Below are 24,017 nucleotides of genomic sequence, written 5' to 3'. Positions count from 1 at the left end.
AATCTCACGCTCTGATATTCCCTTACTCGTGAACAAGACCCCAAGATATTGAAACTCCTCCACCTGGGGCAGGGAGACTCCACCCACCCAGACATGGCAAACTACCTTTAGAAAAAAATCATACGAGGATCAAACGGCTGACATTAGGTTGGTCCGAGAGTGGACAATGAAAGAAATGTAATGAAAAGGGATGGAATAAATGACTGGATGACTGAACGAGTAAATGAATGAATAGAGTCGGGTCTCCCTCCACCTGCAGCCTGGGCTCTGGATCTCAATCCCTCCAGACGGGTTGGATTTTCCACATTCTGGAGTTGCTGCAGGTGTGAGGGAGCTGTCTGTGTGGTCTTACTCTCCAGCCCCCAGTTCAACCATGTGGACTTTAATGCCCATGTGGGGAACAACAGTGGCGGCCAGAAAGATGTGATGTGAACGGCCTCCCTGCTCTGAACCGGAGCTGCGTTCTCTTGTTGGACCTCGCCATGGTTTGTCCGTGAACAGACACCATGTTTGACCCCAAAGGTGTTCAGGTCATTACAGGTGGCTCCAGGAGTCATGGTCTACTTTGGAACTGATGAAAGAGGAACATCTGGATACGATATTGCACAACATAAGACAGTGAGGAGTCTGAACAAGATTTAGTTTTACTGAGAAAAACAGAAACTGGTTTTAAAGAACGGACCTGATATCTTGACGAGATGGAACAAAGTTCTATGTGAGCCCCGCCCACTTTGAGTCTGATTTAAGGATGAGACTCAGCCTCAACCAGCAGAACTTCAGCTTCAGCTGCTCTGGTGAGTTTTCTTGATGTCCTGCTTTCATTCATTTGATGTTTTCATCAAACATTCTTCTAGAATGTCCCCATTTCTTTCAAATGATGCTGTGGTCTTTGTCCTGTTTTAGTTCTTTAGAAAGTTCTTGGTTTTTGTGTATTTTCTACAGACAAATGTTAGGATCTTGGTGTGTTTTAGGCTATGAGTTTGTTAAGATTGTTGGATTTTCTAATCTTTTTCAGTCTGGTCCTGCTCCAGACCGTCTTCAGAGGAAACAACTTCTCCCAGAAGTCTGAGGGAAGAAACTTTTCCTCCTTTTGCAACAAGCTCAGGTTTGTCAAATGGATCAAGTTTGAAAAAGTCATTTGGTTCTGCTGTGTTTTTATAATGAACAAAGCAAAATATCTGCTTCTTTATCTTCATTAACTGTCATTCTAAAAGAAGACATTTTTTTTCTATTTTAGACGTTTCAAGTCAACGACAACATGCCGTACGTAGCACCTATTGCCATTGTTGGTGGACATGGAGGATACCCGTTCAGTTTTAATGGTGTAGATACTGGAGCTCTGCTTAAAAAGCTGGATGTGTGGGTCGGACCAGAACTAGTGAGAGGTATACAGATCCTGATGACTGACGGTATTCAAAAGACATATGGAACAGCCGGGGTAGACGGTGATAATCATTACTCTTTCACTTTTGAGGATGGAGAATATTTTTCCACCCTCACTCTTTGGCCCAACTATGCTGGAGATCGCCTGGGTGGCATTAAATTCACAACATCAAATGACCGTAGTTTTGAGGCCTGTATCACGAGTGGAAAACCTTCACCAATGGCAACAGAAGCAGATGTTGGCTCTGGAATCTGTGTTGGAGTTCAGGGCAGGTCAGGAACTGAAATTAATGCATTTGGGTTCATTTTCATCAAAGTTTCTAAGTAAACCGGTTCTAGAGGGCTAGATGGTGAAACAACAACCTGTGTGGGTTCAGCTTCTTGATGAGGACAGAAATCAATGTGTCTGACAGAAATGATTTCACCTTCTAGCCTCCAGACAAAGACAACAGCTAATGATATCTGCTGTCATGAAAAGGGTTTGGTTCTTTGAAACAATCAGATGACATCTTTGAACAGATGTGTTCATGCTGCATCTGTGGCTGATGGGGACAATCACCTCTTTGATGGTTTTTCTTTGATTTCTTCATCTGGTTTGTGGTTTTTTCTTTGGACTTTTACTGCAGTTTTCTGAATGTTTCCATCAGATTTTTGGATTTGCTGTCATTTTTCCTGCTGTACTGAGAAACTCCTGATGATTTTCCTGTTATTGTCACTGGAATCCAATGTTTCTGTTGTCATCATCTCTTCTGGAAATGGCATTCTATCAGTAAATCTTGTTGGTGTGGACGCTGGAAAAAGCCCTTCAGTTCATGTCAAATCACTGTTTGTGCTCATCTAGTCTGTATGATTTGGAAAATAAAAACCTCAACCAAATCAGGAGTGCTATGAATTCTTAGACTGAACACAAATACATGTTGAAACATTTCTACCAGTTTGTGAGCATCCCTAAAGATGTAGGGGGTTAAGCCCCTCCCACAAGGAAGGTGACGGCAACACCAATGTCACGTCTGGATGATGCAGATGCCGACCAATCACAAGAGACGGCAGCTCAACAGGTTTACAACAATAAGGAGGTCAACAGAGACGCCTTTCAAGAAAGACCTCTTTGACTTTAGCTTTGCCTTCACACACAACAACACAAGTATACACACACAAGGACACGCACACATTACACACACACACATTAAACACACACACCACTAGTACACACATACACCAGTATACACACACACACACACGCACGCACAATAGCCGCGGTTACATGGGCAGAATATCTTGATGGGATCAATGGTGGGGTTAAAATTCACCCGTGCACATGGGATCAGAAAACCTCTTTCCGATTAGAACAAACGTTCCCATGGCTCACACTTTCGGTCAGAATGAATCATTTGGGCATGCGCAGTAGTGTTGAAAAGGACTGAGCGACATTTATTTCTGCTTCCCCAAACTCGCTGCGTGAGATGGCGGCTCTCCTGAGTCCTGCAGCCGCTACCCCCGGGGCGGCGGGACGGCCCGCAGTCTGAATTCTCCCACACACAACAAAAACAAAACAAAAACGCACATGTAACAAAGCATACTCCCCCTCTCAGACACGAAGTTATTAATCCAGCTCCTCTGTTCACTCGGGTACCAGTGAGCGTCGGGGGGCACGAAGTGCTCCTGCCCCGCATCTCCCTTGTGAGGGGTGATAGAGAGGGGAGAGCCAGCGGGGCGAGAACGGAGCGGCGCTTTTCACGGGGCGTCCGCAGAGCAGCTGGTCGGTCCCGTATGAGCTCCAAGGCTTTCTCTCAGTGAAACGCCGTCTATGCGTGACGTAACCCAGAGCAGTAGAGACACACGATCGGAATGACCGTTTACATGCTCCACGATCGGATAAACGATCGGTATAACCCAGCTATCTCCATCGGAAAGAAATTCTGATCCGAACGAGTCTGACCGGGGCAGAGTATTCCAAACGGCGCGTTTACATGACGCATTTTTTTTCCGATCAGGCGTTCATTCTGATTACTTTTGCCCATGGAAACGCGGCTAGTAACACACACACACTAGTATACACACACACATACGTCTTCATATCAAAAACTTATGATCAGTTCATTTTTTTTATACTTTTTTAACTCTTAAACTGCATTTTTTCAACATTTTCTCTAAAGTCTGAATCTTTTGGTATTTTTTTTATAAAACAGTTCAAACATGTAGAGATGTTTAGACTTCAGAGAAACACAAATTAGGTTTCAATCTGAACTGATATTTCAAACTGTGGACATTTATAGTTTTTTTTTACAATTGTTTATCCTCTAAAATACTCCAAGGTTGAAAACACCGCCACAGATCAGCACAACATCACACACGGTGATTTGAGGAACAAATCAAACATTTCAACACTTTACACCAGGGGTGGGTAACCTTTTTGGTTGGTCGGTAAGAAACCGGGAGCCAATGAAGAGCTTTGAGGATAGGGGAGATGTGATCTCTTCTCTTGGTGCGGGTCAAGATCCTCGCAGTAGAGTTCTGGATCAGCTGCAGGCGAGACAGCTGTTTAAGTTACAGTAGTCTAGCCGTGTATAAACAAAGGCACGAATAAGAAGTTCTAGATCTTCATATGACACCATTTTCCGTAGTTAAGAAATGTTCCTCAACTGGAAGAAACAGTTCCTGATCAGCTGCTTGGAGTGCTGCTCCAGCGACAGAACTTTGTCAAAAATTACCCCCAAATTTCTAAGGCTGGGTTTGACAGCCTGGCCAAGAGAACCCAAGTGCTGCTTAATCCCTGGTATAGCATCATCAGGGGCAACAACTAAGGTTTCTGTTTTCTCTGAGTTTAGCTGCAGAGAGTTTTTACAGAGCCGTTGTTTCATCTGCATCAAGCAGTTCATCAGAGAATCCAGCTTGTGTGACTCGGAGGGCTTAAAAGAGCAATATAGCTGGATATCATCAGCAAAGAGATGGTAGGAAACATCACTGAAATCCTGAATGATCTTCCCAAGGGGGATCATGTATTGGAGAAACAGAACAGGGCCTAGAACAGAGCCCTGGGGAACCCCACACAGTAAGTCTGCTGACTGAGACATTATGTGGTTGGCCATGACACTGAAATTCCGACCGGATAAGTAAGAGGAAAACCAGTGGAGAACTGACCCTGACAAACCAATCAGGTCCCTCAATCTGTCCAATAAGATCTGGTGGTCAGTAAAGGCTGATGAAAGATCTAGTAAGACAAGGACCGTGTGTCTGCCAGAATCAGCAGACATCAAAATATCACTGGACACCTTCAGCAGGGCTGTCTCTGTGGAGTTATGTTTACGAAAACCTGACTGAAAAGTGTCATAGATGCTCCTTTTATCCAAGAACTCTGACAATTGTTCAGCTACCACCTTTTCCAGAATCTTTGAGATAAATGGAAGCTTTGAGATGAGTCTGTTATTCTGGAAGACTGATGGGTCCAGATTGGACTTTTTCAGCAGAGGCTCCACTATGGCATGTTTGAATGCGTTTGGAAAAACACCAGTGGAAAGTGAAAGGTTGATCATTTCAGGGACACTTTGGCCGATGGTATCAAGGACCTTTAAGAAGAGTTTGGAAGGAATGACATCAGATGGACAAGCAGAAGGTTTCAACTTGGTCAAAAGAGCAGATATGTCCTCCAGAGTGACAGGTCTAAAAGTTGACCATTTGTGTGACTGGACACAAAGGGTACTGGGGCTGCAGGACTACCAATAGAATTTATAGTGTCAAACAAAACTTCTGGGCTTTTCTCATTCGAGGATATTAGCTGGTGGAAGTGGTCAGATCTGGCGTCTTTCACCATCTCGTTGTATGAGGACACCAGATCCCTAAGATGCAGCCTGTGGACCATGAGATTGGTGAATTTCAAAAGACGCTCAGTTTGATGACACTGTCTCTTTACATTTTGGATGGCTTCATTAATCCAGGGACACACTTTTTTCTTTGATAAATTGGATTTGACAGTAGCCACCTGATCTAGGATGGTGACACAGTGATCACTAAAACTATCAGATTGTCAACATCAGAACATTCCTTAAATAAGTGGGGGTCAAACAGCACTGAAAAACGTCCATCAGTGTTGGCGGTGATGATGCGCCTTTGAGACAGTATGCCTGAAGAAACAGGTTCAGGAGTGACGTTTAGCTCAAGGAAGACACCACTATGATCACTCATGTGTACATCCTCCACACAATGATTAGTAATGCTCAGGCCAAGAGACAAAACTAAGTCCAAAGTGTTGCACTTTTGATGGGTGGGGTCAGAGACGTGCTGCTCAAAATTTAAAGTTTTAGTCAAAAATAAAAATTCCATTGGATGAACAGTCATTTCCATGAAGGTTAAAATCCCCAGTATTATAACCGGCTGCAGTGTGTGGTAAGTGACGGGCAGCGTCACCTGGCTGCCTGCGCCCACTACCCCTTCCCCTTTTCCTTAACACAAGCGGCTCCTTCCCAAAGACAGGAGCAGCTGCAGGGACGGCAGTTCACAGATTTCAGGCTGCTACAAACTCTGTGATATAACAGATAATAGGAAACCAATAGTGGCACAGATTTTGTTTTTCTCAAAGCACCGCTACTACTGCGCCCCCCTGGTATCGCATCGCACCTGAGAAGGACTGGTCTAATTAAACTTTTTTTTCATAATTAAAGAGTTGTCTGCGAGCCAGATGTGAACATCAAAAGAGCCAGATATGACTCTCAAGCAATGGGTTCCCCACCGCTGGACTAGACACAGACGAGGTCATTCTAAAGCATCCAGCAAGTGTGGAAGCACACATGTGCTAATGTGAAAATCAGCACTCAGAGTCAAACTGTGTGAACTTCATGCAGTCATTTTTATTTTTCTCATTGATTTCATCTTATATTTTTTAACCAAATATTTCAAAAAATATATAAAATAAAAATATTTTGAAATAAAGTTTCGTTGATCTGAATATAATGTCATCCTGTCATGAAAGTGGAATACTTGTCCAGCAACTGATTGAAAGATTCTTTGGACCCGCCAGAACCAGAACCACCTGCTCAAGTTTGGGGTCAAAGGTCAAGAGTCTTGATATTTGCAATTTTCAGGAATAACTGAATAAAAATCTCAGTTTTAGAATCAGAATCAGAAATACACCGCAGCGCCAGATGCACCGGGTGACACGCGTGTTCCTCCGAGTGCTCCTCTGTAACGCCGGGCCCAAAAGCCCACAGAGGTCCAACAGGACGGCTGGAGGAAGTGGGAACCGGCTCATAAGCCACTCGTATAGCTCGCCAGCAAGTCTTCTTGCTGTCTAAAGATGCGTTCACTCCGAATTCTTCCATTTGCCACATCTTCTAAGAGCGCCAGATCAGCCATTGTGCGTCATTACGCATTGTGATGGGGCATTTTATTTCCCTCCATTTAATTACATCTGACAAGCTACAGATGTCGGTAATAATCCACGTGGAAATGGGAAATTGATCAGCAAATGTAATTTCTTGTTGCTTTCTGAATGGTTGAGACATACGCCATAGATTGTTTTATCAAAAATAAAACAAACTAAAGGCATATGCATGAATACCATAATTCTATAGCTTATGAAGAAATGTTTTGCTATGAAAACAACTTTCCCCAGTGGAGAATTAGTACGTCTGTCCGTTCGTCCGCACGCCCGCACCTATATCTGCTCCGCCAGACGGACACATTAACGAGAATATCAGTTTTGTACATTATTTCGGTCTGTTAACTATATTATTTATGAGGATGAATTGCACAACATGCCAATATTGCAGAACATTTTTCACTTTTCTTTTTGCAAATAAGTGTTCATTTGAATTTCTGTTGTAATTTGTTTGATTTTTTTGTTTGTTTCACTGCTGATCGATCAAACGGGTGTTGGTGTAGCTGTTAATTGTCAGACTTGCTTTGTGAAGTCTTCATGTTATTTCTGAGAGGCAGTATCGTCATTTTCACTTTCACGTGTTTCTTCCATCTGCCGACGGTGTCGCCGTTTCTCATTTCACCCGTTTTTGTGCGTACGCCTGGGTCAGAGCGTGCGTGAAGGACCGCACATTTTCCCCTCAAGTTTGCTTTTTATAAATATCAACTATTGCGTAGAGAGTGGCGTACGCCTTCTTTTGTGCGTACGCAACGTTTATAAATGAGGCCCCTGATTATGAGGGTAAAAATGTGTCAAAAAGAACGCACTTGTAGATTTGATTTGAGAACTTGTAATATAGAATCTGAATACTTGTGCATCAAAAATCTGCATCTGTGTGTAAAAATCTTCTGCTGTGAACTGACAAATTTCCAATTGCATGTGTTCATTTAGAGTTACAACTTCAAATCTGTGATTCCAACTGCTCAAATGTGCTTCTGCGTGTGCTCGAATCTGCTGCCGCAAATCACAGGTGCGCTACAACTGCGCTCTGACTTCTGACACATTCCTTGCGAGAAACTTGGGTCAAAAGTGATCTGTGTCCGATAATGGGACTAGGGGGGGAGGGAGGGTAAGAGGAGGCGGAGTCAACCAATCAGAGTGCAGGATTCGGAGAACTTGGTCAAGTTAGAAAGACCTTCACAGATTCACACTTCCTGCCTCAATAACTCTTCTGATAAACGTTCAAATGTGACAGCAAGTCTCTCAATCATTTTGTATGAACACAGAGAGTGAAATAAAAATGCATTTCTACAGAAAAACTTAGTTTTCTCCTGCATTTTAATGAGAAATGATCTCTTCGTGCTTTAAATGCAGACATGCAGCGACGGCTGCGAACGGACAGGATCAGGAAGATGATTGTAGCAGGACAACAGGGCCAGGGCTATGAGCAGCTTTATTATAAATCATATGGATAAACATTTGAAAAAAATATATTAGATTAGATAAATGCGTTCTCCGCGACGTTCCAGGCGACAGCGCGGCTGTGGCGGACTCAGCCCGCTGAGCAATGGCTGGCCGCTGACTGAGCGAGGGCGTAGCGTGTCGCTGGTACGCGACACCGCGGCCAGACGCCGAGCTCCGCGGAGGAAAGAAGAAACGAGGATCCCTCTGACCGACGGCGGAGCACACCTGTCGCTCGCGGGTGCTCCGCGCTTGTCCAGTGGGATCCTCGGCCTCTCCTTCCTCCGCGGAGCTCGGCAGCTGGCAGCGGTGTCACACCGCGCTATATGCCCTCGAGCTCCGCGGAGGAAATAAGAAGCAAGGATCCCGCTGACAGACGGCGAGGTCTACGCCCTCGCTCAGCGGAGTAAAGAAGAAGCGAGGAATCCGCCACAGCCGCGCGCCGCCGCGCCGGAACGCGGACTCAGCCCGCTGAGCGCTGGGTATGCGCGAGCGACAGGTGTGCTCCGTGGTATGTTTTGAAACGGATAAATTAGTTTTCACAAATGGCCTGTAGTAACCAGCGAAACCAAGGAAAGAACGTAGCTCCTTCAGGGTTTTGGGTATAGGCAACTGTATGTCATGATTGTAAGGAAAAAAATATAAATTTAAGGTCCTAACAGAATTTGTGGAAACCTACTTTCAAACTTCAGGCCTATAAGTCAATGGGTTTCAAACATAAAGTGCACTTTTAATCATTATTGGCATTAGTATTACTTAATTTAGTAGTAATCAGACGAGGAAAAACAATGAATGAAATGAATGACTGAATTCCAAACTAAAATGGCCGACCAGGCACAAGTACAAATAACAAACAAGTTGAAAAGTCCAAAACGGACACAAAACTGAAATATGTCCAGTTTCTACAGAAAAAGATTGATCAGAAATCTGTATGTGGCCACACTAGCATGGCATTTCTGTGAGGCAGTGAGCCTTGGCAGGACTGTTTTACAGCTGTGTGTGACTGGATCGCAAAGACTCACAGAAGAGTAGTTTTTTCAAGGGTCTGGTCCAGCGAGATGTTACACCAAAGTGTGATTTAAAGTTTAAATAGAAGACAGCTAAGAGCTGCAGCCAGCCACAGCAGATCAGCAACAGCCAGAGCTTGGTTGACAGGAAATGGCTATTTGACCCGGATGTTAATATAGGGAACTGGCCCCACCAAAATAAGAGCACCCAGATGTTCCAAACCTGTTGATGTTAGTGGGGCCCTGATCCAGGTTACACAGATGTCTGTCAACTGTACTTGCCCATTCTTAAAAATAATGGAAGCAGCCCCCTGACGCCCTTACTTAACTGTCTGGGGGACGTCAGAGTTTGGTTGGCCCAGAACTTTTTAAAACTTCTTCATCTTTCTCTTTGGGCTTTTCCCATCAGGGGTCGTCACAGCGAATCATCGTTTTCCACCTCACTCTGTCATGGACATCTTCTACCCTAACATTAGCCAACTTCATGTCCTCTGTTGAGACATCCATGTATCTCCTCTTTGGCCGTCCTCTTGCCCTCCTGCCAGGCAGCTCCATCTCCAACATCCTTCTACCAATAAATCCACTGTCCCTCCTCTGAACATGTCCAAACCATCTCAGTCTGGCTTCTCTGACTTTGTCGCTAACACAGGCAACATGAGCCGTCCCTCTGATGTACTCGTTCCTTATCCTGTCTAACCTGGTCACTCCTAAGGAGAACCTCAACATCTTCATCTCCGCTACCTCCATCTCAGCCTCTTGTCTCTGTCTCACTGCTACCGTCTCTAACCCATAGAGCAGAGCTGGTCTCACCACTGTCTTGTACACCTTTCCTTTGAGTCTTGCTGACACTCTTCTGTCACACAACACTCCTGACACTTTCCTCCAACCGCTCCAACCTGCCTGCACTCGCCTCTTCACCTCTTTTCCACACTCCCCATCACACTGAACTGTTGACCTCAAGTACTTAAACTCCTGCACCTTCTTCACCTCAGCCCCCTGTAACCTAACGCTTCTACCTTGATCCCTCTCCTTCAGACACATGTATTCTGTCTTACTACGACTGACCTTCATGCCTCTTCTTTCCAGAGCAAACCTCCACCTCTCTAGCTGTTCCTCCACCTGCTCTCTACTCTCACTGCAAATTACGATGTCATCCGCAAACATCATTGTCCAGGGAGATTCCTGTCTTAACTCGTCTGTCAGCCTGTCCATCAGCATAGCAAACAAAAGGGGACTCAAAGCTGATCCTTGGTGTAGTCCCACCTCCACCTTGAACTCCTCTGTCTGACCTACAGCACATCTCACCACCGTCATACTTCTCTTATACATGTCCTGAACTACTCTGACATACTTCTCTGCCACTCCAGACGACCTCATACAGTACCACAGCTCCTCCCTCGGCACCCTGTCATACGCCTTCTCTAAATCTACGAACACACAATGCAGCTCCTTCTGACCATCTCTGGACTTTTCCATCAACATTCTCAAAGCAAAAATGGCATCAGTGGTGCTCTTACGGGGCATGAAACCATACTGCTGCTCACAAATCTCCACCTTCTTCCTAAGCCTGGCTTCCACTACTCTTTCCCACAGCTTCATTGTGTGGCTCATCAACTTTATTCCTCTATAGTTGCTGCAGTTCTGCGTGTCACCCTTGTTCTTAAAGATCGGAACCAGAACGCTTCTCCTCCATTCCTCAGGCATCTTCTCACTCTCTAAAATCCTATCGAACAACCTCGTTAGAAATTCCACTGCTGTCTCTCCTAAGCACTTCCATACCTCCACAGGTACGTCATCAGGACCAACGGCCTTTCCGCTCTTCATCCTTTTCAGAGCCTTCCTAACCTCATCCTTTCCAATCTCTGCTACTTCCTGCTCCACAACAACCACATCTTCCTCCCTTCTTTCCCTGTCATTTTCCACGTTCATCAGCTCCTCAAAATACTCCTTCCATCTTTTCTGTACACTCTCCTGGGTTGTTAGCACCTTTCCATCTCTGTCCTTAATCACCCTTATCTGTTGCACGTCCTTCCCATCTCTGTCTCTCTGTCTGGCTAGCCTGTACAAGTCCTTCTCTCCTTCCTTTGTGTCTAACCTGTCATATAGCTCATCGTAAGCTTTCTGTTTGGCCTTTGCCACCTCTCTTTTCACTCTACGCTGCGCTTCCTTGTACTCCTGTCTACCTTCCTCAGTCTTTTCTACATCCCACTTCTTTTTAGCCAACCTCTTCCTCTGGACGCATTCCTGTACTTCCTCATTCCACCACCAAGTGTCTTTACTTCCTCATTCCACCACCAAGTGTCTTTACCGTCTTTCCTCTTTCCAGATGACACATCTAGCACCTTCCTACCTGTTTCCCTTATAATCTCTGCTGTAGTTTCCCAGTCATCTGGAAGCTCATCCTGACCACCCAGGACCTGTCTCAACTTCTGCCTAAATTCCTCACAAGTTTCTTCATTCTGTAGCTTCCACCACTTGGTCTTCTTTTCTGTTTTCCCTCTCTTCTTCTTCCTGACCTCCAGAGTCATCTTACACACCACCATGCGGTGCTGTCTGGCTACACTCTCTCCTACCACCACTTTGCAGTCATAAACCTCTCTCAAATGACCTCGTCTACATAGGATGTAGTCCACCTGGGTACTCCTACCTCCACTTCTGTATGTCACTCTATGTTCCTCTCTCATCTGGAAGTAAGTGTTGACTACAGCCATTTCCATCCTCTTTGCAAAGTCCACCACCATCTGTCCCTCCAGATTCCTTTCCTTCACACCAAACCTGCCCATCACCTCCTCATCACCTCTGTTGCCCTCACCAACATGCCCATTAAAGTCTGCTCCAATAACAACTCTCTCTCCTCTGGGAAAACTCTCTATGACCTCATCCAACTCACTCCAGAATCTCTCCTTCACTTCTAACTCACAGCCAACCTGTGGCGCATACCCACTGACTACATTCACCATCACCCCTTCAATTTCTAACTTTAGGCTCATCATCCTGTCTGAGACTCTTTTCACCTCAAGAACACTGTTTACAAACTCCCCCTTCAGAATCACTCCTACCCCATTTCTCTTCCTATCAACACCATGATAGAAAAGTTTGTATCCTCCTCCAATACTACGTGCCTTGCTGCCCTTCCACCTTGTCTCCTGCACACACAGTACGTCTACCTTCCTTCTCTCCATCATGTCTGCCAGCTCTCTGCCTTTCCCTGTCATTGTGCCAACGTTAAGAGTCCCTATTCTCAAACCTATGTTCCTGCCTTTTCCCTTCTCTCTGTGGCCACGGACCCTTCTGCCCCCCCTCTTTCTTCGACCAACAGTAGTCAAATTTCCACCGACACCCTGTAGGTTAACAGCATCGGTGGCGGTCGTTGTTAACCTGGGCCTCGACCGATCCGGTATGTCTAAAGTGTTGTGGATGATTCGCATGGTTATTTTGGCAATTTTTACGCCGGATGCCCTTCCTGACGCAACCCTCTCTATTTATCCGGGCTTGGGACCGGCACAGAAGTAACTGGCTTGCAACCCCTGTGGCTAGATTCCAGAACTTTTTAAAACTTAATGAGGAAAAAACAGAGGTCATGATATTTGGACCCAAAGCCAATCTTGGACTTGGAGCCCGTTCAGCATCACGTGACGCCCACAATCACCAACCTTGGCGTCATCAAGGACAGTGATTTTAAATTTCATAAATGGCGTTTTAAAATCATGATTTTATCATTTGTGGCTTTTATCTAAAGTTAAACCCTTTTTAACTTTTAATATTTCAGAGCAGGTCGTGCACGCTTTTATGGTAAATGGTAAATGGCGTATACTTATACAGCGCCTTTCCTCCTACAAGGACAAAGCGCTGTACAGTCACGGACCCATTCACCCAGTCACACACACTGTTGAGTCTTTTGGTCTCCCCCAGCTCCTGTCTGACTCGATAGACCATGTTTTCCAAAGGACATGGAAACAACTCAATCACACATCTACTTTGCTTTGCCTTTGTATTTATTTCGGCAGGTAGCTCTCTGATTTTAGATGAAGGTGATAGGTTGAAAACCTTAAAGACATAAATCAGAATTTCCATTTAACATTTCAAAACTTAACATGTCAAACGTCAAAATGCTCATGACATTCAAATTATAACCAATAACCAGCATTCAACATAAAATAGATTCTTAATTCAATATAGTCCATACCAGTCGTGTCTTTGGCTTTGTTTCTGGAGTTGGAATGGAATCAGACCAAACAAAGATGCAGGTGTAAGTTTTTCCATTTGTCATTTGAATCTGCAATCCATACAATATCTCTAACAGCCACGTTCCTTGTTTTGGTGTGCCATTTGCTCCTAATAAAGAGGTTTGATCCAGCAAGTTGGCTCCATTTCTTCCAGAATCTGTTCACTTCTACTTGGATAACATTCAGTCTTTTGAATGGATAGCTTGCAAAGTCAAAACTGCAGGAGTCACCCTTAGGACCAGCTCTTCCCAGCAGTAAGGTGTTTGGTGTTATGTAGCTTATACAGTCTTCTTGAGTTTGAGTTCTTACATCTATGGGTCTTTCATTAGTTAAATTGGCTGCCATGTAGAGGAAGGTTTGGAATTCTCCCCAAGTAAATATGCCATCCCCACCTAGATTGTGCAGGGCTCTTTTCAGCACCCGGACAGCTGCTTCTGCTGCTCCGCTTCTGTGGGGTGAGTCGGCATGGTGTATCTTCCAACTCCAATCGGTCCCATGCAGCGCAGCTTCATTTTGGATATCTGACCTTTCCAATCGATCCAAGAACGCATACAGGTGTTCAAGAGTTGGTTTTGCTCCTACGAAGTTGCTTCCAGGATCTGACCAGAGTTTTCTTGGGTGACCTCGGATGGCAGTGAATCTCTTGTATGCCAACAGAAAACATTCAGTTGACTGATCGCTTACGACATCAGCATGAACAGCTCTGGAAGCCATACATGAAAAGACGATCCCCCACACCTTAAGTCGCACCCTTTTCCTTACTTCATCTTTCACTTCATAGGGCCCAAACAAATCAACTGTGGTAAACTCAAAGGGTTGAGCTGGACGTGTTCTCTCAGGAGGAAGGTCAGCCATGATTTGCTGACATTTTTTGGCTTTATTCTTTCTGCACTCCACACAGCTATCAACCACCTTTTTAGCTAGTCTTCTGCCTTTAACAACCCAGGCCTTTTTCCTCATTCTCATGAGTGTTCCAGCAATGTCTTCATGGTTTGCTTTGTGTGCTTCTCAGGCGAGGAGTGTTGACACCCAGGAGTTATATGGCAAAAGGGGCACTGCTGTTTTGTCCTCATCAAAGCTTTGGATTCTTCCACCACAAACGTGAAGTCCCGTTTCCTCATCCTTGCACACAACAAGTCTGTTCAGAGTGGTATCTTCAAATTTCACCCCTTCCTGTGCAGCGTGGAACGCATCCCTGAGAGCATCTTGGTATTCTTCCACAGTGAGTGTGAGTTTTTTAATTGCATTTCCTAATTCTTCTTTTGAAAGGACAACTTTGATTTGTCTCCTTGTTGGGTTCTTCAGTTTTTGCTTCCATATTTCAACAGCTTTCCAAAGCCAAGCAATAATCCTGACTAATCGCATCAAACTGCTGATTTTGGTCACATCTATGAGTTTTTTCACTGCTGATCCAGCTGAAGGTCTGCGAACATGAACAATCTCCACTTTGGACTCACAAGATGCCTTTTTTGGACTACTTTGAACCATATTGTCGAGTGCATTTGTCTTGATTTTTGCCTGAGCTCTTGTGATGGCAGAAGAGTAAGCTTTTCATAGGAGTTTGTTAACTCCTTCTTTGGAACTGGCAGCAATTTCTTTGCTGGACTTTATTGGCCATTCTGCCATGGGTTTCCTCTAAAATGGTGGTCTCCTTTGCCAGTCAGACTCCTCATGGAGGTTTTCAGGTCCAGTACCTCTCGTTATGCAGTCTGCAACATTGAAGTCTCCTGGTATCCACCACCAATCTTCTATGGGTCCGATCTTTTGAATTTCACCAATCCTGTTAGCAAAAAGGTTTGGTACCCATAACTGTCTCTCTGAATGGCTCCAAGAACAGTTTGACTGTCCACTAGGTGATACCAGCAGTCTATTTTCATGCAGCTGTGCTTTTCGACGTACAGTCTTAGTCGAGATGCAAAGACAGCTCCACACATTTCAGCTTTGACTGCATCTCCTTTTTGGTTAAGTGGAGTAAGCTTTGCCTTTGACTCAACCAGTCTAACTTGAACGCCTTTGATTGTTTCCCACTTGAAGTAAACCACAGCACCATAGCTTTTGTCACTTCCGTCAGAAAACGTTATTCCGCAGGGATTTCCAACCCAGTCTACTGGTGTGAGGCTCCTGGGGAAAGTGATGTGACTGAGACGTATATAATCTTCAAAAAGCTGCATTGCTTCTTCTCTCAGGTGGTCAGAAAGGGGGTTGTCCCAGGTGTCTTTGGTCTTAGCTCCACCTCCTACTTCTTGGAAGGCTTTCCTAACAAGAATCACCCCTTTTTGTTTTGTAGGTGTGGCTAAACCAATTGGGTCATACAGACTTGCGACCTGGCTCAGTAACTCCCTTCTTGTTAAGGGGTTTGGAGTTTTTCTCCTTACTTCCTCTTCCAGAAGATCTTGTTCAACTCTTATTTTGTATTTTCTTTTTGAGAAATTGACTGCAGTCATTACATACAGTTTATCTTCTTTCACCAGGTAGCCAACTCCAAGAGCTTTATTTTCCTCCATTTTCATCTGATTGGGTAGTATGAGGACTTTGTTTTCATTTGCTGGAGTGAGAGGATCTGAAGTTTCAGTGTGCCTCCCACTTTGGCCAGATCGGATCCATGGTATTTGGAAAAACCCTCTTGCTTTCAGAATCTCTTCAACTCCCTTTATGTTTTCATTCAAGCTCTCCAAGTTGTTGCTGGACGTCAAAATGTCATCAACGTAGCTGTCTTCTTCAACAATCTGTCGTTCCTCTTCTAGGTTGATGAAAATTTGAAGATTTGCTGTTTCTCGCATAGCCAGTTGAGCAATACATCCAGCTGGTCGATCACCCATGTTCACTCTGGTGATGGCGTATTCACTGATTTCCTGTTGTTCGTCATCCCTCCAGAGGAAACGGTGAAGATGCATCTCTTTTTCTTCCAACCATACAGAGTTATACATCTTCTTGATGTCACCCAGAGCTGCGTGCACTCCTCTTCTGAACCGTATTAAAACTGCACGTATGGGATTTAGAACATCAGGTCCTTTCAACAGGAGGTCGTTCATGCTCAGCCCATTGAACTTTTGGCTACTATTCCAGACAAGACGCACAGGAGTAGACATGGAATTTGGCTTTGGTGCAATTAGATGGCTCACATACCATATTGGTCCTTTCCAGCTGTTCAAGTCTTTCTGTGTGAGTTGTTTTGCCGCTCCCCTCTTCACCATGTCATGGACTTGGGCAGCGTAAGTCATCTTCCACTCAGGTTGCCTGTTTAGTTGCTTTTCTGTTTTCAGAAATGTTTGCACCACTCCTTTCCTGTTGTTTGGAAGAGATGATGGATCTACAATCCAGGGATACGTTGCATCCCAGTCAAGGTTATTATAGTTAACGAAAACGAACGAAAAAACTAAAACTAGAACTGAAAAAACATTTTCGTTAACTGAAATAAAAATAAAAACGAGAGTTTAAAAAAAACGAAAACTAACTAAAACTGTTTGTTGTGTGTATAAAACTAACTGAAACTAACTAATATTAACCCCAAAAAATACTTCGTTTTCGTCTTTGTTAATACATAAGTCTTTTGGGTTGAAATAAAGTTTATTTACTTACCCCTGCTAGTTTTACTGTGTATCTGAACTAGAGGGCTGCATTGGGATTGGGTCCCGCCGGGTCCCGCGGGACCCAACCCAAATCTCGCCAGATTGGGCGGTTTGAAGTGTGCTGCGGGCGGGAGCGGGCGGCAGAAAAAAACCCCACGGGATCAGTGCTGGCATGACTATCTCATGAATATATATTAGCGGACTACTTTAGGCTGTGCGGCTGTTGGATTCTTATGTACTGAAGCTCCGTGAAAGCACCAGGTAGAGACGCCCAACGGCCCCTGTCATCTAATCTGTTGTTGGGGGTGTGCAACGCCCCGCCCCGCCTCTTACTAAGAGCGTGCTTCAGGCCGTCTGTCTGCGCGCGCACACACGCACACTTTTAACCGAACAGGATTTGTGAAAATATATTTAATAATTAAGTTGCAAATTACACAAAAGAGGAATGCATGAAAAGATGAGGCTGGAGGAGGGACATGAAGACATGAATCTCTTTAATAATATCAATACAAATACGTGTTTTTTTCCTGCGGGACGGGAGACGATACAAAATCAATTCATCTCTATTACTGTGCGGGACTAAATTCTATGAGTTTTGCGGGTGCGGGCGGGAGTGGGCGGGAGTGTAACGCATACGTTGCGGGAGCGGGCGGGATTGGTCAGAAATTCAGCGGGCGCGGGATGAAGAAAATAGTCCCGCGCAGGGCTTTAATCTGAACCTTACGGCATCACGTAGTCTGTGACGTCACATGATGTCTGTCAGACACTGCCGGCTAGCGTGGTCATAGACATTTACATGAGCGTGATGGCTGTATTAAAAGTTGGGAGAAAGCGGGAGAGTCCTATTTGGGACTTTTTTGAATATAACAGCGTCGAAAACAAAAGTAAGTGCCTTGTAGTCGAAGCACGAGACAAAATTTGTGGAACGCTCCTCAAAGGGAAAAACCCTACGAATCTAAAAGTACATTTAAAAAGCGCACACAACAACGCAAATCAACAGTACCTAGACAAGCTAGCCTGTTGCCCGCCCTCCCCAAAAAAGAAGCGAGAGCAGATAACGTAATGCTGTTATCGGCTGTTGTATTTTAATTTAAGGATGGTTGTCCTTGTGTCCTCTGAATAATAAGTGTTTCAAAATGTATCTTTGAGTTTTTATTATACAATACTTATTCTGGTGATTTTGAATCATGCACCTGAGAAATATCCTAATTTACAAAAAATAAAAGAAAAAACTAAAACTAACACTAAAACTAATAAAAACTAAACTAAAACGAAGCAATTTCAAAAAATAAAAACTAATAAAAACTAGTAAAGCAGCCTCTAAAAACTAATTAAAACTAAATAAATTTAAAAACAAAAATTCAAAAGGAAATAAAAACTAAAACTAATAAAAAATCCGAAACTATTATAACCTTGATCCCAGTGTGGTGAGTCGCTATGTGAGTCTGATGAGACATAGGTGAGGCCTTGCTCTATAATTTCAAGTCCTTTTTCCTACACCAATGACATTTCTTTACCTCCTGGCTGACACTTGCCACACCGACAACCTCCACACTTTGGATCACAAGCAGCTCCAATACTCTCTGTTGTGAAGGCTCAGCCCATTGTTACGGAGCCCGTCTCCTGACATTAAGATATAAAAATATATCTTGTTCCCACAGATTAATATCTTGCTCCCACAGGTTATTATGTCGTTCGCACGAAATACTATTCCGTTCCCACAAGATACTATTCCGTTCCCACAAGATACTATTGCGTTCCCTCAAAATACTATTCCATTCCCTCGAAATGATTAACTCGTTCGAACGCAATAATTAATCCGTTCGAACGCAATAATTATTCACGTCATAAGTCATTCACGCGGATATTCTCTCTGTACGCCGGCAAAAGCCGCTTTCAGCGGTAACTTCCGTGTCTCTGTGACCCATATTCGTTCAAAAAAGGAACATGAAAAACAAAAATGATCACTTTATTACTGTCTCAATGAATATAAGAAAAATATCAAAAGATTTATGATAACTACTAGGCTGCTTTGTCATACGATAGCTCCTGCTAGGCTACTACTAGCTCCGCCGCAGAGCTCTTTGATGTATGCCGGCATTTGGGCAACTGGCTGGTCTGTTGTCAGACAGCTGATATTGTAGTTTAGGGTCGAATAGGAATAATAATATTCCGGACTTGTCTTTTATTAACTTTAGCAGTCAGTTGCTTTACATTCGAAGGCTATTAGGCTACATGCTAACTGACTAGCCGATCATTGATCCTGTTATTCATTTACGTCATAGATTTACAGCAGATACCTTCACATTTCTGTCTGTGTGTGTCTCATTACATTGCATTGAAGACACGGAGGATGTTTAGAGAACAGATTTATTTATTTCAAAAAGCACAGAAGCATCCATCGTATTCACGTTCATTCACATGATGATGATCTGGTACGCCCTCAGTCATCTTGCTGCAAAAGCCGCTTCCTGCCGCTACTTCTGTGTCTCTGCAATCACTGACCAATCATTGGTCTTGTTCTTAGACCTTGGTCACAGGGACACGGTGATTGGCCAGTGATTGACAGCAAAGCACGCTGGGAAACGGGACGTACTGCTATTGTTGTTATGCTACAAGCTAAAGGTAAGTGCTTTAGGCGAAGCATCCAGCTTAATATGATGTTTTTCAGATTTTCATCGAGAAAATAACAGATCGACCATTCTTGCTTTTATTTTTATCCCTATTGAATGCTCACAGAGACACGGAAGTAGCGGCAGGAAGCGGCTTTTGCAGCAAGATGACTGAGGGCGTACCAGATCACCATGTGAATGAACGTGAATACGATGGATGCTTTTGTGCTTTGTGCAGAAATGTGAAGGTATCTGCTGTAAATCTATGACGTAAATTATTAACAGGAAATGATCGGCTAGTCAGTTAGCATGTAGCCTAATAGCCTTCGAATGTAAAGATACTGACTGCTAAAGTTAATAAAAGACAAGTCCTGAATATTATTATTCCTATTCGACCCTAAACTACAATATCAGCTGTCTGACAACAGACCAGCCAGTTGCCCAAATGCCGGCATACATCAGAGAGCTCTGCGGCGTAGCTAGTAGCCTAGCAGGAGCTATCGTTTGACAAAGCAGCCTAGTTATCATAAATCTTTTGATATTTTTCTTATATTCATTGAGACGGTAATAAAGTGATCATTTTTGTTTTTCATGTTCCTTTTTTTGAACGAATATGGGTCACAGAGACACGGAAGTTACCGCTGAAAGCGGCTTTTTTGCCGGCGTACAGAGAGCATATCCGCGTGAATGACTTATGACGTGAATAATTATTGCGTTCGAACGGATTACCGTAATTTCCGGACTACAAGCCGCTACTTTTTTCCTGCGCTTACAGCCTTGCGGCTTATTCAGTGACGCGGCTAATTTATGGATTTAATTGGCGGCCGCCATGAACGTACTTTCGAACTCAGTGAATAGTTTGTATTCTTTATCTAACACCAAGCACAAGGCATTTATATTCAACACACCTCTTAGCAGCCAAACAGCATGGACTTGACTTCAGATCTTAGACACTTCAGTCATGGTTCAACAAAACGAAACCCGCATGCCCAGCCGCATCCCAGAATCCTTTGGGGCCATTAGACCCAACGTGCACGTGATCGCCGCTACATTATGATGAAGCTTTCAAGTTAAAAGCAATCGTTAAAAGCAGCGTAAAAAAGTCCACCGTCACCAACGGGTTTGGAAAAGCCGGTTTGCTGCGTGACGGAGAGAACAGCGCATGGAGTGAATTTACACTCCATTTACGGTTTCTAAGGAAACCGTAAAAGCGGAATTTTGCTTTGAAAAACTCACAGCCTCCGTGTGAGCTGGAGACATCTCCTCCTGCTGATTGAGCTGCGGGGCCGATGGCAGTCTGATTGCTCCCACACGTAACAACGCACCCGCCCCTCATACACAAAACGTACAGTAGTCCGATTGCTTTGCACAGAAACGATTTGCTCCATCCACCGGTGCAACGGGGACGAAGTGCTCCTCCTCGAAGCTGCCCTGGCCAGATGTGTCGGAGTAGATAGGAAGGGGAGACAAGGAGCGCGCGGGGCGGGAGCGGAGCGCAGAGGCTTCTGAATTCTGACGCACGCGCCTCACTGAGGCGCTCGTATCACGCTGAGGCGCGCGCTTTTCAGTCGCCGCTGCTGTATTTTACCGTTGTGTTTTCTAACCAGTCCTGTTACTCCCATAACGCTGCTGCGACACAAGCGGAAGGAGAGCTTTTCCCGTTCACCCCTCCATGCACTGCTGCTACTTGCTAATTCTTAAACACGTACAACAGAATGGCGAGCCGGGCATTGGCCCCGCCTTTAGCCCCTAAGACTCATGGGAAATGTGGAATCGCGGATGTAAATTTCCTCATTATAACTGAGGGATGTAATGTTGATTATATGGTTACTGTTTGTAATTTTATGTTAGATACCTAGATTGTCAATAAGTAAAAAAAAAAAATGAAATAAAAACACCATAACTGAGGGACTTGTGAACAGAATATAGGTCCATGCTGTTTGACAGATGTCGATACACTCAAATACGTGACCCAGAGGCAAAACTGGCACCACCCACAATGTGCTAATAAATGCACTCACTCTGGGATGCTGGGCGTGATCTGTCAGGATGACAATATCGGCTAACACATGCGCGGCTTGTACTCTGACGCGGCTTGTGTATGTATAAAAGCAGTCAAACACGTGAATATGGGTGGGTGCGGCTTGTAATCGGGTGCGCTTTGTAGTCCGGAATTTACGGTAATTATTGCGTTCGAACGACATAATTATTGCGTTCGCACGAGTTAATCATTTCGAGGGAATGGAATAGTATTTTGAGGGAACGCAATAGTATCTTGTGGGAACGGAATAGTATCTTGTGGGAACGGAATAGTATTTCGTGCGAACGACATAATAACCTGTGGGAATAAGATATTAATCTGTGGGAACAAGATATATTTTTATATCTTAATGTCAGGACACGGGCTCCGTACATTGTTGATGACATCACAGGAATTGATGCCGAGTTCCTTTTCTTCTTCGGTGGTTTTCTGGTTTTGTTGAGCTAGTTCCTGTTTCCATGTGCTCTGGACCAGCAGCAGAGAGAGAGAGACTTAAGTTGCCAAAAAAAACCTTGTCTAAGACCACAGTTCATTCCAGTTGCTGTATTTCAATATTAAGTAACTGAGAAAACGTAAGTGTTTGAATCCTTTGTTTTATATGCTTCGCTCGTTTTATTCGTGCAGTTATTTTTCTCGGCCGCTAGGTGTCACTGTTGTAACTGTTTCTATGAGGTTTAAAGCAAATCTGATTATATATTTATATATTTTGCCTATTCTGGAGGTTGCCAATTTACCTATCATTTTGCCTATTTGGAGTTTATTTCATAATGACATACTGAGTCAGTTTTCCATGTTTTATGTAATTTATTTATTTACAGCAGGGCTATTTGTGTTATTTATTTAGTGATGAGAGGATTTTGTTGTTTACAGACTAAATTGGAATATTCAGCAAAGGAATAAATGCAGAACGTCTGACAAGTGGAGTCATCTCTCCTTTTTCCTCCTCCCTGTGTCCTGACCGACACCCCATCTTGTTTACGGTTAAACTCCTAACCCGAATCCGCAATACAGTCCTCCATCCTCACAGTCCTCCCCAACACTCTCCCAAGTCCACCAGTCCAGGAAGTTACTCGCAGCAACCGCACACCTATGCTGGGAAGATACATTTGAACCGCAGACTTCATTATATTTAGCAGCAACTGTTCTCATAGAACGAGCAAAATGTGTTTCAGACCTGTGAGCTGAGACATCAACATTTTCAAACAGACAGGTCTATCAGAGTCCCAATTTTCTGACCTTGGCAGTGACTTCCAACAACATCAGGATGACAGGCAGCTCTTCAACTTTGACCTCACTTTCTTCATGAAAGTTAGTTTTGTCTTTTGTGACTGCAGCAACTTTTGAAAAAGCTCTTTTAAATTGTTCTGCCAGTTCAGGTGAAAGTCCGGCAATTAACTGTTCTTGCTCTTGTGTGAAAGTTGGTCTTTTCTTGATTTCTTTTCTACCTTTTGCAGTTTCGCTGGGTTCTTCTCCAATTGGGCAAAGAAAGAAATGATGGTTTGAAGAACCATATTTCCTACAGTCCCTTTTTCTGCATATGTAATTGGTTGTCAGACATTCTTCATCCTCAGAGTGACACCCTAAACATTTTCGGCATGCTCCCAGTTTCTTCACTGCATTTGATTTTTCTGAAGGGTCTAGTGCTTTAAACTGTTTGCAGCTGATCTTCTCCCTGTGTTTTCCATCCCCACAAACGACACATCCACCATCCTTTCTGGAAGAGCGGGTGGAAGCATGCTTTTTATCCAGTCTCTGGTCTGACTTCTCTGACACTCCAAGCTGCTCCAACCTCTCAAAGATGTCTTCTTGAGTTTTCAGGAACCCGAGAAGACTGTCAAAATGGCTGTCTGGGGTGACTCTGTTTGCAGGGTTAAGGCCCGTACACACCGGGACGAATATTCGCCAGGCGTTATTCGCCAGCGTTTTTCGCCACGTTTTTTGTGTTCACACCCAGGCGATTTTCGCTGACGATGAGTGGAGTGAACATGCAATTTCATTCTCTGACATTAGATGGCGCTTAATGTAAAACAGAAATACTCCTGTACACAAGGTGGCGCTGCGCAACTTTACGCTTCTTAAAGTCGCTTTTCACTCAGAAGAAGAGAGCAAGTATTTACGCGCTTGTCAGAATCAAACAAAGAAAACATGAATATTTCAAGCACCAGTAGCTCCAACTGGTACTTGGTTCGGGGATATTTTAGAATGTCCGTCATTATTTCTTCGCGGCAGTGTAGACGCTACTTGGCGTCTATCTTCTTCGCTGGTATGTGTGTTCAGCAAGGCAGTTTTGTGTTTTACTGTAACTTCAGAAGCTCCAGACACGTGTGCAAAAGCGCCGTTCTCATTGGTCGAAAAAAAAAAACGA

General features: G+C 44.1%; 1 long non-coding RNA gene across 1 annotated transcript in view; it reads left to right on the top strand.

Moving 5' to 3' along the window:
- The first annotated feature begins 539 nt into the window (after positions 1-539).
- LOC105358224 overlaps positions 540-24,017 on the top strand; it is a 30,725-nt gene continuing 7,247 nt past the window's right edge. Inside the window, exons 1-2 of the long non-coding RNA XR_002872083.1 lie at positions 540-794; positions 1,016-1,105. This is a non-coding gene — a long non-coding RNA (uncharacterized LOC105358224). The remainder of the gene's footprint in view (positions 795-1,015; positions 1,106-24,017) is intronic.

Source organism: Oryzias latipes, chromosome 19 (assembly GCF_002234675.1).
Source record: "Oryzias latipes chromosome 19, ASM223467v1".
Classification (NCBI taxonomy): domain Eukaryota; kingdom Metazoa; phylum Chordata; class Actinopteri; order Beloniformes; family Adrianichthyidae; genus Oryzias; species Oryzias latipes.
This window is presented reverse-complemented; position numbering and strand designations above follow the sequence as displayed.